This window comes from Podarcis pityusensis (genome assembly GCF_964106645.2).
Source record: "Podarcis pityusensis genome assembly, chromosome: 2".
NCBI lineage: Eukaryota > Metazoa > Chordata > Lepidosauria > Squamata > Lacertidae > Podarcis > Podarcis pityusensis.
In genome coordinates, this window is record NC_138029.1 from 4707926 (window position 1) to 4721843 (window position 13918).

General features: G+C 41.2%; 1 long non-coding RNA gene across 1 annotated transcript; it reads left to right on the forward strand.

The window, feature by feature from the left end:
• Positions 1 to 13785, forward strand: LOC308472124. Its single transcript, XR_013983310.1, has 3 exons — positions 1 to 458; positions 3271 to 3386; positions 11782 to 13785. It is a non-coding gene; the product is annotated as an uncharacterized lncRNA (long non-coding RNA).
• The last annotated feature ends 133 nt before the right edge of the window (positions 13786 to 13918 follow it).

Here is a 13918-nt window from a genome sequence, read left to right on the forward strand (position 1 = left end):
TTTCTGCATTTTCGCTACTCTTACTTCAACAAGGGACTGAACAATAGGTGACGTTTAATGAGCAATAGCCAGTAAAATTCAGGAGAGGTCCTGTTTTAAATGTGTTTGTTACCAAAAATTTATTTCCACACCTTTCTGGAGTGCAATTCTAACCCAGTTTCCCATAGTTATGAACAAAAAATAAATTTGCCTTCCCTGAGCGCTGACTGAAGTAAACAAATCACTGATAAGACTTTCTGGGAACCATGACAAAGCCAGAAGTAACAGAAAGTCAGGTGATCAAACCATATTAAAGGAAGCCCTGTTTGAATGCTGAATGCTTCAGCCAGAACTCATGCAAATGCACAGAAGACAGGAATGCTTACTCCATGCGTTCATTTCAGCACTCTCTCCTAATCCCAGATGCTCTCTTTCTTGAGATGTGGAGATTTCAGAAGGCATGGGATTGGCGACCTGGGGTGAGTTTTGACCCAAATTAACTCAAGGAGTTAAGAGTGCATGCGACAATCAATCAAGATCTTTGAATCTTACTTTGGATCTTGTGGTGCCTCTTCAACCTCATACTCAAATTGTTGTTTCTTTCTCCTTTTTCTAACTTGTCCTATCTCAGAGTTTGGTATTATTTTGGGTTGCCATATTTCGAAAAGTGAAAGTGAAACTTTTGGCAAACTTGTTGAGCTTTTTTGGCAAAATCACAAGGAAATTGGACATTTTTGAGCTTTTTCTGAGGAAAATTGGCAAAAATGGCACTGCCAACATGGGCTGCCATATGTCTGGACATTTAGCCAATTTCCACCTGGACACTGCTTGCGGCTGCAGTATTCCAATCCTAGTATTATTTCTCAGAAGCATAGATCAAAAGTTGAGTGTGTTCATCTCACCTGCAGCCCATATGGTAATTCTAGGTGACTTGTAGCTGAATTTAAATCTTAACCATTTTGTAGCAGCTCGCTTGCTAGATATTCTACAAACGTCAGAAAAAGTCAATTGCTAGCACTGTACAACATCTTCCATTGTGCTATGGAATGCCAAGTTTTGCACGCCAAAAACTCTGGCCAAAACAATCAAGTGTTCCAAGATTTGTCATCCATATTGTTCTTCTGATGCAACAAAACATGTATGTCCCCAACTGCATACCCTCCAACATTTCTCAAATGAAAATAGGGACATCCTATTCAACAACATCAACGTTATTTATACCCTGCCTATCTGACTGGGTTGCCCCAGTCACTCTGGGCTGCTTCCAACATGTATAAAAACCTAACAAAACATTAAACATTAAAAAATTTCCCTATACACAGATGACTTCTAAAGCTTGTATAGTTACGTATCTCCTTGGCTCAGGGGCAACTTGGTTGTCATCCCATACCCTCCAAGATTTCTCTGATGAAAATAGGGACGCCCCATGCCATAGTGATAGTTTTACTATTTATACCCCACACATTTTACTGGGTTCACCCAGCGAACCTGGGCTGCTTCCAACATTAAAAAAAAACATAACAGAGCATTAAACATTACAAAACTTCCCTAGGCAGGATTGCCATACCCTCCAACATTTCTCTGATGACAACAGGGAGTTCCTAAGGAAAAGCGGGACATTCTGGGATCAAATCAGAAACTAGGATGGCTTCTTTAAATCTGGGACTGTCCCTGGAAAATAGGGATATTTGAAGGGTCTGGTATTGGTGTTTACAGCTACAGCAGGTGCTTTAACCTTCCAACAGCAAAAATAAAAACTCGCCTCTTTTGAGGTTGAATATATTAACCACTGATGGCACATTTTTCACCACTTACTGGTCTTCTCTTATAATGTAGAGGAGAAAACACTCAGTTACTTGAGTCTTTGGAGAAATCATGTGATACAACCTGCTGTGATCCATGCTGCTGCAAATTATCACTGCAATAGTCCAGTTAGAAGGGTTACTGTAATTTAAGTCAGACACAATACCATCTTCTCTCACTTTTCCTGACCACCTCTTTTTCCTCTCTGTGTTTGTGAAACTTCTGTCCTGGAGCTTATATCCTTTGTAGTAGGAGCACCGCATCCCTTGGTGCTAGTTTCAACCCTGTACTTGTTCTTCAACGTGTTGTGTGTACAAAGGTATTTCAGGAAGAACCCCTCTTGCTTTGCTTGCTCCTTAGCTTTTCCTGTGTTCTGCTTATGGCACTGAGCTCCGGTACCAAAACCATAACTCAGTAGAAAATGAATGCATTTTCTAAATAAGATTGTGACTGTGAAATTTAAAATTAAGTGGTGTGTGTGTGTGTGTGTGTGTGTGTGTGTAATACGATAACCTCCACTCTACAGTTGGTCTATTTTTTATATATATATATATATATATATATATATATATATATATAATTTATATAAAATATAATATATAAAATATTATATTATTGAAGTAATTCATACATAAGATTTGTTATATATTTTATGTATGAATTACTTCAATAATGATAAAATACTTCAAAAGTGAAATATTATCAGAAATTTATAAGATATAACAAAAACAATCTATATAAAACTGTGCCCCTCAAAGGTCAGCACTGTACCCCTCAGAGGTCTGTGCCCTAGATGGCTGCCTAGTTGATAGCACTGGCCCTGCTTTGCGGTCATGAAGGGGAATAAAGAACGTGTTATGTGGAGGAACTGTCTGTGGTACTTCAAGGGACTCTGCAGCCTGTGCTGGAAGGAAGGAAGGAAGGGAGGAAGGAAGGGAGGGAGGAGTCCCTGCTGACCTGATCAGTGGCCAGCACAAAAGTGAATATTCTCACTCCACAATCAACTGAAGAACATTAGGAAACAGTCACTGCTGAAGCCCTCCCATTAACCTTCCTTAAGACACAGAAAACTGAACTTTTAAGGATGAATATGTTTCATATTTCTGACGGATGAGCAGCTCCGAGTTGCTGTGGAGACTGCAACTTTTATAGATGCCCATCAATATATTTGACATGGCTTCTATATGAAAGCTTGTTTCTGAACCTCACTATCAATATATGCTCCAATATTTAGCAGCATGGCACTAGAGGAAAAAAAGTTAACAGCTTCTCTGTTTTTTCAATATATCTGAGAAATCACATCATGAATGTAGCAGAAAGCTGGATTTTTATTGTTCTGCTATTATTTATGAGCATGAACATGTGGACTCATTCATGCAATCTGTCATCTTAGGGATACAACTTCCCACTCGTCATCAGTGACGCAGTATGCTTTCTTAATTCTCTGTAAATGTGGTCATACTAAATTTAAATATTTCTTCCACATAGAACCTCATCTGACGCATCAACTGAGGAGGTTGGCATTGGGTGGGAAGTGCTTGGAGACACAGTTGAGGAGGCGGAAGAAACTCAGCCACATCAGTAAGCAGAAGCGGAGGGGGCAGGTGAGTGAATGCTAGTTTCTTTCTCATCTAAAGGCCTACGTCATTAATTGCACCATGAAATGCCTCATCTGCTGATGCACAGAACTGATGCGTCACGGTGAATGTACACAAATAACTGGCTGCAGCACAAATTCACTTAACAAACCTAATCACAACAATTCTGACTGTGTACTCAAATGCAAGTGTGTACACTCTTGAAGCAAGGTCCATCATATCCCTATTCTGGCCCAAGTAGGTAGAGGAAAAGAAGATGGTGATGGGCAAGACATGCACTTCACAGACGGCATATTTAATAGAGGCACCCAAGTATCGAGGGTTGATGCCTTTTTGGCGAGGAGGGGCATCATAAGCGTTCCAGTACAGTAAGTGCTGTCAAAGCTGTATATTTGCAGCACCACATAGGGCTCACCCATGTTTATATTTTGCCCCACACTTTTTAGGCACAGTTCTGTGCTTTAAAGCTCTGTCTCCGAGTGCTTTTCTTTGGTCCTGTTGCCATTTCTAGAAAAACCTGCTCTTTAAAGCTGAATTGGAAAAAATGACAATTCAGCTTTCTTGCCATATGCTGTTTGCACTGATTCAACATTAAAGGGTGGGGTTCCATGGTGAAAGCAAAAGGATGCAAAAGGAAGTCTGGATGAGCCCTTAGTAACACACCACCATGTACAGCACTGAGATCCAGTGCCAAGGGCCTTCTGGTGGTTCCCTCACTGCAAGAAGACAAGTTACAGGAAACCAGGCAGAGGGCCTTCTCGGTGGTGGCGCCCGCCCTGTGGAATGCCCTCCCATCAGATGTCAAGGAAATAAACAACTACCTGACATTTAGAAGACATCTGAAGGCAGCCCTGTTTAGGGAAGTTTTTAATGTCTGATGTTTTATTGTATTTTTTATCTCTGTTGGGAGCCGCCCAGCGTGGCTGGGGAAAACCAGCCAGATGGGCCAGGTATAAATAAATAATAATAATAATTATTACAACATTGCCTAACCAAAGAAAAGAGTTGCAGATGTCATGTTGTAGTCACCTGGAGATGCCTGCAGCCCTAGTTGTTTCTAACAATGGCATTTATGTAAATACAGTGGTACCTCAGGTTACATACGCTTCAGGTTACATACGCTTCAGGTTAAAGACTCCGCTAACCCAGAAATAGTGCTTCAGGTTAAGAACTTTGCTTCAGGATGAGAACAGAAATCGTGCTCCGGCGGCGCGGCGGCAACAGGAGACCCCCTTAGCTAAAGTGGTGTTTCAGGTTAAGAACAGTTTCAGGTTAAGAACAGACCTCCGGAACAAATTAAGTACTTAACCCGAGGTACCACTGTAAGTGATATATTTACTTGTATGCACCATGAACAGCATGGCATAGTGATTATGCGGATACCTGAAATTATCTCATGACAACTCCCTGAGCATTGTTACCCTAAATGAAATATGCCATGTTAAGAAAGGTAAACCTGGGAGCGGGGATTATATATATTTTAAAAGTGGGCCGGACTAATCTCCACAAGGCCTTTGGCTTGGAGTCAATTTGACACACCCCCCCTTTCTTTTTCCTTTCTCCCCCTGTGATGAGGCTGCATTTTAATTGTTTTAATGTTTTAATGTTGTATTTTATTATTGTTTTTAAGTTGTATTCATTTAACTCGTTTTTATTATTGGTTGATAGCTGCCCTGAGCCCGTGTCTCACAGAGAGAGAGACAAAAAAAAAGCTCTATGTTTGTACTTTGTGGTGGGTGTGTATTTAAAAATGTATTCCATAAGTTAATGTTCAGATAAATTTTAAAAATGTTTTTAAAGGATCAGCACGTACTAATATACACACTACTGCTTACAGTTCAAAAGCACGTCAAAGTGCAAGTAGATCAATAGGTACCGCTCCGGCGGGAAGTTAAACGGCGTTTCCGTGCGCTGCTCTGGTTCGCCAAAAGCGGCTTAGTCATGCTGGCCAAATGACCCGGAAGCTGTAGGCCTGCTCCTTCAGCCAATAAAGTGAGATGAACGCCGCAACCCCAGAGTCGGCCACGACTGGACCTAATGGTCAGGGGTCCCTTTACCTTTGCCTTTACTGCTTACATCAGTGTGCAGCTGGTTTCTGAGCTTTTACCTTTAAATCTGGGAGAAAGAGTAGACCTTCCTTGCATAAGAGCATATGAAGAATGTTTGGCCACAAAACCCATCCCCTGAGCAACATATGCATGTACAAACTTGCAGGAAGCTAACAAAAAATAATGTTGAAGTGCAACTTAGCAGAACACAATTTGCACACAGCCAGCCACACCCCACTTAAGGCTGCTATTGCCCTGTGTGGCACCAGTTTACAAATGGCACCGGAGTTTCTGGGGCACCCTGGAGTAGACCAAAAGTTCCCCTAACTGCATGCAGCAGCTGTCTGGGACAGCAAGAATTGGTATGAGTTATCCTGTCCTTTAACCTAAGTTGGGGATGCTACTTCCTTTGTGTGCAGAATAACGTTTTTGCTTGATGTACCTACTGGGGTGCCCCTTTCACAATTGCTCTGGAATTAAGAAGCGGCAGTCCAGAAGACTTGTTACACTTCACCAGAGACATATTTGTTGGTGATAAGCAAGTACATTTCCTTTTTCCGAATTTCTAGTTAATGCATGTGCTAGTTTAAACCACACAAGGGAATCTAGCCAGTATTTGCAAATTATTACTTCAGTGATAAATAAGTACTGCTCCGGCGGGAAGGTAAACGGCGTTTCCGTGTGCTGCTCTGGTTCGCCAGAAGCGGCTTAGTCATGCTGGCCACATAACCTGGAAGCTGTACGCCGGCTCCCTCAGCCAATAAAGCGAGATGAGTGCCGCAACCCCAGATTCGGTCACGACTGGACCTAATGGTCAGGGGTCCCTTTACCTTTACCTTACTTCAGTCTAATTCACTGAAGCTGCATGATTTGCTAACCACATTCTCCTTCTCTGCCTTTCTTCTACTGCTGGTTACCACACCATTATATAACCTCTATTTTTTCCAATATCTGGCATAGAAATTCCTACTGTAAATGATCCAATGCTTCTTGGGCACCCAATACCAAAGGTTCATTTGAGTTATGAATTAGGTGTATTCCATTCACTAGGATCCTGGGGAATATACTGCTGTGTTACAGTATGCTGAATTTTTAAACTTTTGAATTCCAAAAATAAAGGGTGTTAAAAAAATGTAGCATGACAGGAATTCAAAAGATATTTTGGTTTTACTAGTATAATTTAGTTTTGCTTGATAAATAAATGCATAAAAATATTGACATTTTACGTTTTGTGGAAATTTCATTAATTTTAAACTTATTTTTAAAACTTGTGAAAATGTGTGTTAAGTTGCATAAAAATCATGACAAATGATTGCCAAGTACTTGCAGTTATATTATATATGGCTGAGTATAACAGATAAATCAAGAAGCAGAAACACCAAGCAGACAAGGCTTGCTGAATATAAGTAGAGAAGTAAGCAGAATGCTTCAATAAAATAATTTCTCTGCTGGTGAAAATGAATAACAAATAGCTGATGCCTAAGATGGACCTGATGGAAGTTATGAACTGGTATTAGAAAAACAAAGTATGCATTCCATTTCTAATAAAAAGACAACTACAACACATTAGAAAGACACCACTGCTGCCTTCCTGGATGCTGGCTTGGTCACTGAAGAAGACAAGAGACATGGCTCACAATGAAGTCAAGCGGGTTGAAGAAAAAGCCATAAAATCCCTGGATCAGGAATTTGATGATTTTTTTAAAAAATTATTTAGATTTTCCGTCATACAGTTTAAAAGAAAAGGAGAAATAATACATAACAGAAAAGAAGCATTAAATCGTTATACATTAAGTCATTATGCAATATCCAAAAAACCCCCACCATAAACAAAATAAGATAAACCCACCACCCTATTTAACTTCCCTCCACCACTACTCGTCTTCTCTAGAATCAATTTTACCCTTATCATTGCATTCTGATTGTTTTTACTTTCTCTATATACATATATATGTCATTGATAAATTATTTGTTTTGATGCATTTACATTCTTAGTCTAAGCATATTAGCGTGTCTTTTTTAGAGCAGTAATGGATGCAGTTAATTTAGCCAATTTTAAATATTCGTTTAATTTGAGAATCCATTCCTCCTTGGTAGGTAGTTCTTTAGGTTTCTATTTAGATGCTATTACTATCCTAGCTGCAGTGGTTGCATATAAGAAAATTCTTTTTTTCGATTTCAGCATTTCTTTTCCTAATAAGCCCAGTAGGTAAGCCTCTGGTTTTTTCATTAATGGGATTTTAAGCATTTTTTTTCAACTCCTCCTGCCTTCTTTGCCTCAGTCTTCTCCGATAAAGAAAACAATGCCCGACCTGAAGAATTTGGAGCAAATGATTCAGCAGAGGAAACACAGCCCAGCATAACTAAGGAGATAGTACAAGAATATTTGGCTAGTTTAGATGTATTCAAGTCTCCAGGGCCAGATGAACTGCATCCAAGAGTATTAAAAGAACTGGCAGATGTGATCTCAGAACCACTGGCAGTCATCTTTGAGAATTCCTGGAGAACAGGCGAAGTCCCGGCAGACTGGAGGAGGGCAAATGTTGTCCCTATTTTCAAAAAGGGGAAAAGAGAGGACCCAAATAATTACCGCCCAGTCAGTCTGACATCAATACCAGGGAAGATTCTGGAGCAGATCATTAAGCAAACAGTCTGTGAGCACCTAGAAAGGAATGCTGTGATCACCAATAGTCAGCATGGATTTCTGAAAAATAAGTCATGCCAGACTAACCTGATCTCGTTTTTTGACAGAATTACAAGCCTGGTAGATGAAGGGAACGCAGTGGATGTAGCCTACCTTGATTTCAGCAAGGCATTTGACAAGGTGCCCCATGATATTCTTGTAAAGAAGCTGGTAAAATGCGGTCTTGACTATGCTACCACTCAGTGGATTTGTAACTGGCTGACTGACCGAACCCAAAGGGTGCTCATCAATGGTTCCTCTTCATCCTGGAGAAGAGTGACTAGTGGGGTGCCACAGGGTTCTGTCTTGGGCCCGGTCTTATTCAACATCTTTATCAGTGACTTGGATGATGGACTCAAGGGCATCCTGATCAAATTTGCAGATGACACCAAACTGGGAGGGGTGGCTAACACCCCAGAGGACAGGATCACACTTCAAAACAACCTTGACAGATTAGAGAACTGGGCCAAAACAAACAAGATGAATTTTAACAGGGAGAAATGTAAAGTATTGCACTTGGGCAAAAAAAATGAGAGGCACAAATACAAGATGGGTGACACCTGGCTTGAGAGCAGTACATGTGAAAAGGATCTAGGAGTCTTGGTTGACCACAAACTTGACATGAGCCAACAGTGTGACGCGGCAGCTAAAAAAGCCAATGCAATTCTGGGCTGCATCAATAGGAGTATAGCATCTAGATCAAGGGAAGTAATAGCGCCACTGTATTCTGCTCTGGTCAGACCTCACCTGGAGTACTGTGTCCAGTTCTGGGCACCACAGTTCAAGAAGGACACTGACAAACTGGAACGTGTCCAGAGGAGGGCAACCAAAATGGTCAAAGGCCTGGAAACGATGCCTTATGAGGAACGGTTAAGGGAGCTGGGCATGTTTAGCCTGGAGAAGAGGAGGTTAAGGGGTGATATGATAGCCATGTTCAAATATATAAAAGGATGTCACACAGAGGAGGGAGAAAGGTTGTTTTCTGCTGCTCCAGAGAAGCGGACACGGAGCAATGGATCCAAACTACAAGAAAGAAGATTCCACCTAAACATTAGGAAGAACAGTAAGAGCTGTTCGACAGTGGAATTTGCTGCCAAGGAGTGTGGTGGAGTCTCCTTCTTTGGAGGTCTTTAAGCAGAGGCTTGACAACCATATGTCAGGAGTGCTCTGATGGTGTTTCCTGCTTGGCAGGGGGTTGGACTCGATGGCCCTTGTGGTCTCTTCCAACTCTATGATTCTATGATTCTATGTATTTCTCCCCAGAAGTAATTAATCAGAGTGCAGCTCCACCACATATGCATTGTTGTTCCAGCTTCCTTGTTGCATTTCCAACAAAGGTTGGATTTCAGTTTATAGATTTTTGCTAATTTGACTGGTGTTAAATACCACCTGTAGAACATTTGATGATCTGTGTCAGAAGGGTGACATTGACTACATCTACTTTGATGGCCTTGAAGATCCAACTAAAGTTATGCTGAAAGTTGACAATTCAGATCACCAGTTTCCCAATATCATCACAGAACAGCATCATTCTTGTGAAGTAAGACAGGTGGAAGATATCTCTACCACTTTATTCCAAAAAACGCTGAAAAACCAGTTATTGCTAATATTGTAATACTGTAGCTTTCATGAAGAAGAAGGGCATGACCTGCTGCAAATAAATGTTTCAAATGTGTTGTAAAGTGCAATATGCAAATGTGACACTAGATGGCGATGGTGAGCTATGGCAAATTCAATATATTTTTCAAAACCTTTTTTTAAAAAAGGATCTTCACAGCATTTTTTTTTTTTTAAATGTGTAGATTACACCCCTGTCTAACAGCAAGTGGACAGGTAGCATTGGCAAGATGCAAGACACTGCTACAGAACTTGAAACTGAACCTTCATTCACCAGATTCTCAGTTGCAGAACTTCTTACTTCACTGAGTGACTGTGTCACAGAAGATCTGTTCACTGATTTCAAAGCATGGCAAAGGCAAAACCCTCAACCATTTAAGACTCAGAGTGTAATTCAGCATTTGTGTCTACTACCCTGCTGGTTTAACATCAAAATAAAACACTCTTGGGTGGAAGGCCTATGTCATATCTTGTTTTAGCTGATAGACTGGTCTGATGTGAACCTCCTTTGTATAGGAGTCAGCTCCTAGGACCGAGGAACTTCGCCCTCCCCCAATAAAATATTTGAGGGGCCTCCCCCCCCCCGTTAATGGGCATTGCCATTCAAATGGTGTGTGTGTGCTTTGTCATGTGATCAGTTATGTGGGGCGGGCTTACCTCCCCTCCCCCCCAGCAATATTTCCTTTGACATGTAAGCATACTACAACTGAAGTAAAGAAGTTCACTGATGAGCCCATGCAAGTTCCACAGCTGCCCTGCCCTGCTCAGTCTAGAGCAGGGGTCTGCAACCTTTAAGACAAAAAGAGCCACTTGGACCCGTTTCCAAAGAAAAAAAAACTGGGAGCCGCAAAACTCGTCATTATAAAAATAACTTTTTTGTCACTTTTTTATTATTTCTTTGTTTGACCCCTCAGAATTACTCCTCCTCATAGAAATAAACGTTAAATTAACAAGTTACCTTTTTGTGTGTGTGTGTTCTTCATTCCCCTTTCAATGCAGTGACCAGCGTACATGCCCCTTACAATGCAGCGGGCGGGCGGGCGGGAAGGTGACGTCGGGACGTTGCGTGACTAACGCACGCACCGCCCCCATGCGATGTCACAGCCAGTACAGCGCCCGCCACAGTGGGGAGTGTCGGGGCGCACAATGCGCCTCCTCCCCTCACTAGTATCCGCCCCAGAGCCGCGGTAAAGGTGTAAAAGAGCCACATGCGGCTCCGGAGCCACGGGTTGCAGACCTCTGGTCTATAGCGAGATGTGCGAAAAGTCACATAGGCAGAGGGCTGGGCGTAGACACATGAGAAATGTGAGGGCTACTTCAGAGTACAAGAAGCAAATCACTGGCTGCTGTCCAATAACAAATCAAAACAATACTTGATGAAACTTGTTTCAATTTCTTATTAACTGATGTCATGATTGTCTAATGTTGTTTTATGATTACAAGGCAATGTATTCTTAGTAGGATATGTTTTATGTAGAGAAACTATTTTAAAAAAATAGTATTATGATTATCTGACATTTTCAGAAGGTAAAATTAAAATTATGTGGTTTTCCATAGATTTACCAAGCTAAACGTTGTCCTGTAATAAAAATAGTAGATTTGAATTTCTCACACCCAAAAACATATTTCTAAGACCCTGACTGAAGAAAATTTCAAAAATTAAATTTCACCCCCTACAATGACACACCTTAGAGCTATGTGTCTGTTCTGTGCTGCCTCTGTTTCAGGCTCCCCTCCTGTGTCTCCTGACTCCTGTCCTCTGCCAAAAGTTATTGATCCATTCCCTCTACATTTTTTGAAGGCAAATGTTGACTTTGCCTTATTTTCAAATCTGCAAGTTTTTTACTTGCAGGAAATAAGATATTTTTTAAAATGGTATGTATATAACCTAATTTCATACACATATAACAAACAGCATTATCAGTTATTAGGTATATTTATGTATGCTTCCATTACTTTTACGTTTATGAGCTAAATGTAAGATTATATAAAATCATGTATGCTAATCTATAGGGTTGGGCTCTGTCTTGAAAATTTATGTTCCTCCTTGCAGATGAGCAAGCGGGATTTTGAGAAGGCTGTTCGACCATCGACCAATGTTTAGTTCTTCAACATCTAATAGATAAGTACTCATCTAGCAATATTGCTTCTCTCTATGTGGCCTTCATTGACTTCAGAGCAGCCTTTGACTCTATCTTCAGAACAAAGTTATGGGAAAAACTGGAGACCTCCACAATAGATAGATGCTTTCTATACCTAATATGCAGGTTACATGAAAGGACCTCATTAAAAGTGTATTGTACTTCTCAGGGCCACTTAACCAATGTAATAGAAACCGAGAAAGGAGGCAAACAAGGAAGCATACTGACTCCATCCTTGTTCAATTGTTATATAAATGATATGATTCCTTATCTTCGCAATATAAATTTCCACCCTCCAAAACTAGCAGGAAATCATAATTCGGTGCTGCTATATACAGATGCTGCTGCAATCCTCTCTAGAACACCAATAGGCCTTAAAAGAGCCATGAAAACACTAGCTGCATACCGTGAAGAGAGCCGACTGAACCTCAATGATCAGAAAACCAAAATCATGGTCTTTGCCAAGAGACCTAAATTACATGTATGGTACATTGACGGTCATAAGATTGAGCAGGTTACCTGCTTTAAATACTTGGCTATAGCCCTTTACTCTTCAGGAAGTAGAAAAACCCATGGCGACTACATTGCAGGGAATGCTCAGAGAAGCGCTAACGCTATCTTTAGGTACCTCAGGTCCAAAGGTGGACACTACATACCAGCAGCCTCAAATTGCTTGAGGCCAAATCGATTGCACAACTGTTATATGGTGCCCTATTAGGCACCTTCGCCAACTGCGCTCCATTAGAATTGGTGCAATTCAAACTATTAAGATCTGTCCTAAAGGTAAAAGGACCCCTGACCGTTAAGACCAGTCGTGGATGACTTTGGGGTTGCGGCGCTCATCTCGCTTTACTGGCCGAGGGAGCCTGCGTACAGCTTCCAGGTCATGTGGCTAGCATGACTAAGCCGCTTCTGGCAAACCAGAGCAGCGCATGGAAACGCTGTTTACCTATTTATCTACTTGCACTTTGACGTGCTTTCGAACTGCTAGGTTGGCAGGAGCAGGGACCAAGCAACGGGAGCTCACCTTGTCGCGGGGATTCGAACTGCCGACCTTCTGATCGGCAAGCCCTAGGCTCTATGGTTTAGACCACAGTGCCACCCACGTCCCTTATAAGATCTGTTCTTCAAGTACCTAAATATGTCTCCAATGCACCTCAAAACTGGATTCATAAGAATCGAGGCCAGAGTGCGGCTCGCCACTCTTAATTATTGGCTGAGACTAGCCTCCCTTCCGAGCAGCCTTGCTTCCTTGACAAAGGAAGCTTCCTTGGACGAAATCGTCCAAAGACGATTTCCAATTGATATGGATACGAGCAGTGGATAATATAATAACAACTAGGATTCAATCCACAGTTCTTACTTAGCATGTGGAATGAACAAGCAAAGAAAACATTATTAAACAGTGTGTGGTAGACATAGAATGACAGGCAGACCTAGCCAGGTCCCCCAAAAATTTAATTAGCGAAACTAGAAGATACTCGACTTCCCAAATGCCATACATAGCTAATTTTGAAATACCAAAACAACGAAGGGCTTTCACGTTGTCAGGCCCTCCCTTCAGCAATTCGGGAAGACCGCTATAGGAAGATACCATACAAGGAGAGGAAATGCCCGTGTGGCTCTGGGCAGCAGGAAACAACAGAGCGTGCCCTTCTTCACTGCCAGTATTACATAGACATTCGAGCTGGTTTATCCAGCCCATCCTATATAAGTTCCCTGGGTGTTCAGAACAACACTACATCTCCCTATTACCACAGGACAAAAGCCCAGAAGTCACATATTTAGTCGCCAGATTTTGTGCTGCCATGATAGATATTTGTTGAAGGATGGTCTATGCTACAAATCAGTCCTAAATAGAAGGCCCAAATTGTTAAATCCACACTTCTGAAGCCCCACCCCATACAGCTGTTCTTTTTTAATTTAATTTTTTAATTAAGTAATTTCGTTGTCCCCGAAGGGGGCAATGACAATAAAGATATTATTATTATTATTATTATTATTATTATTATTATTATTATATCTCCTTTAAATTTTCCTTATCGGTTT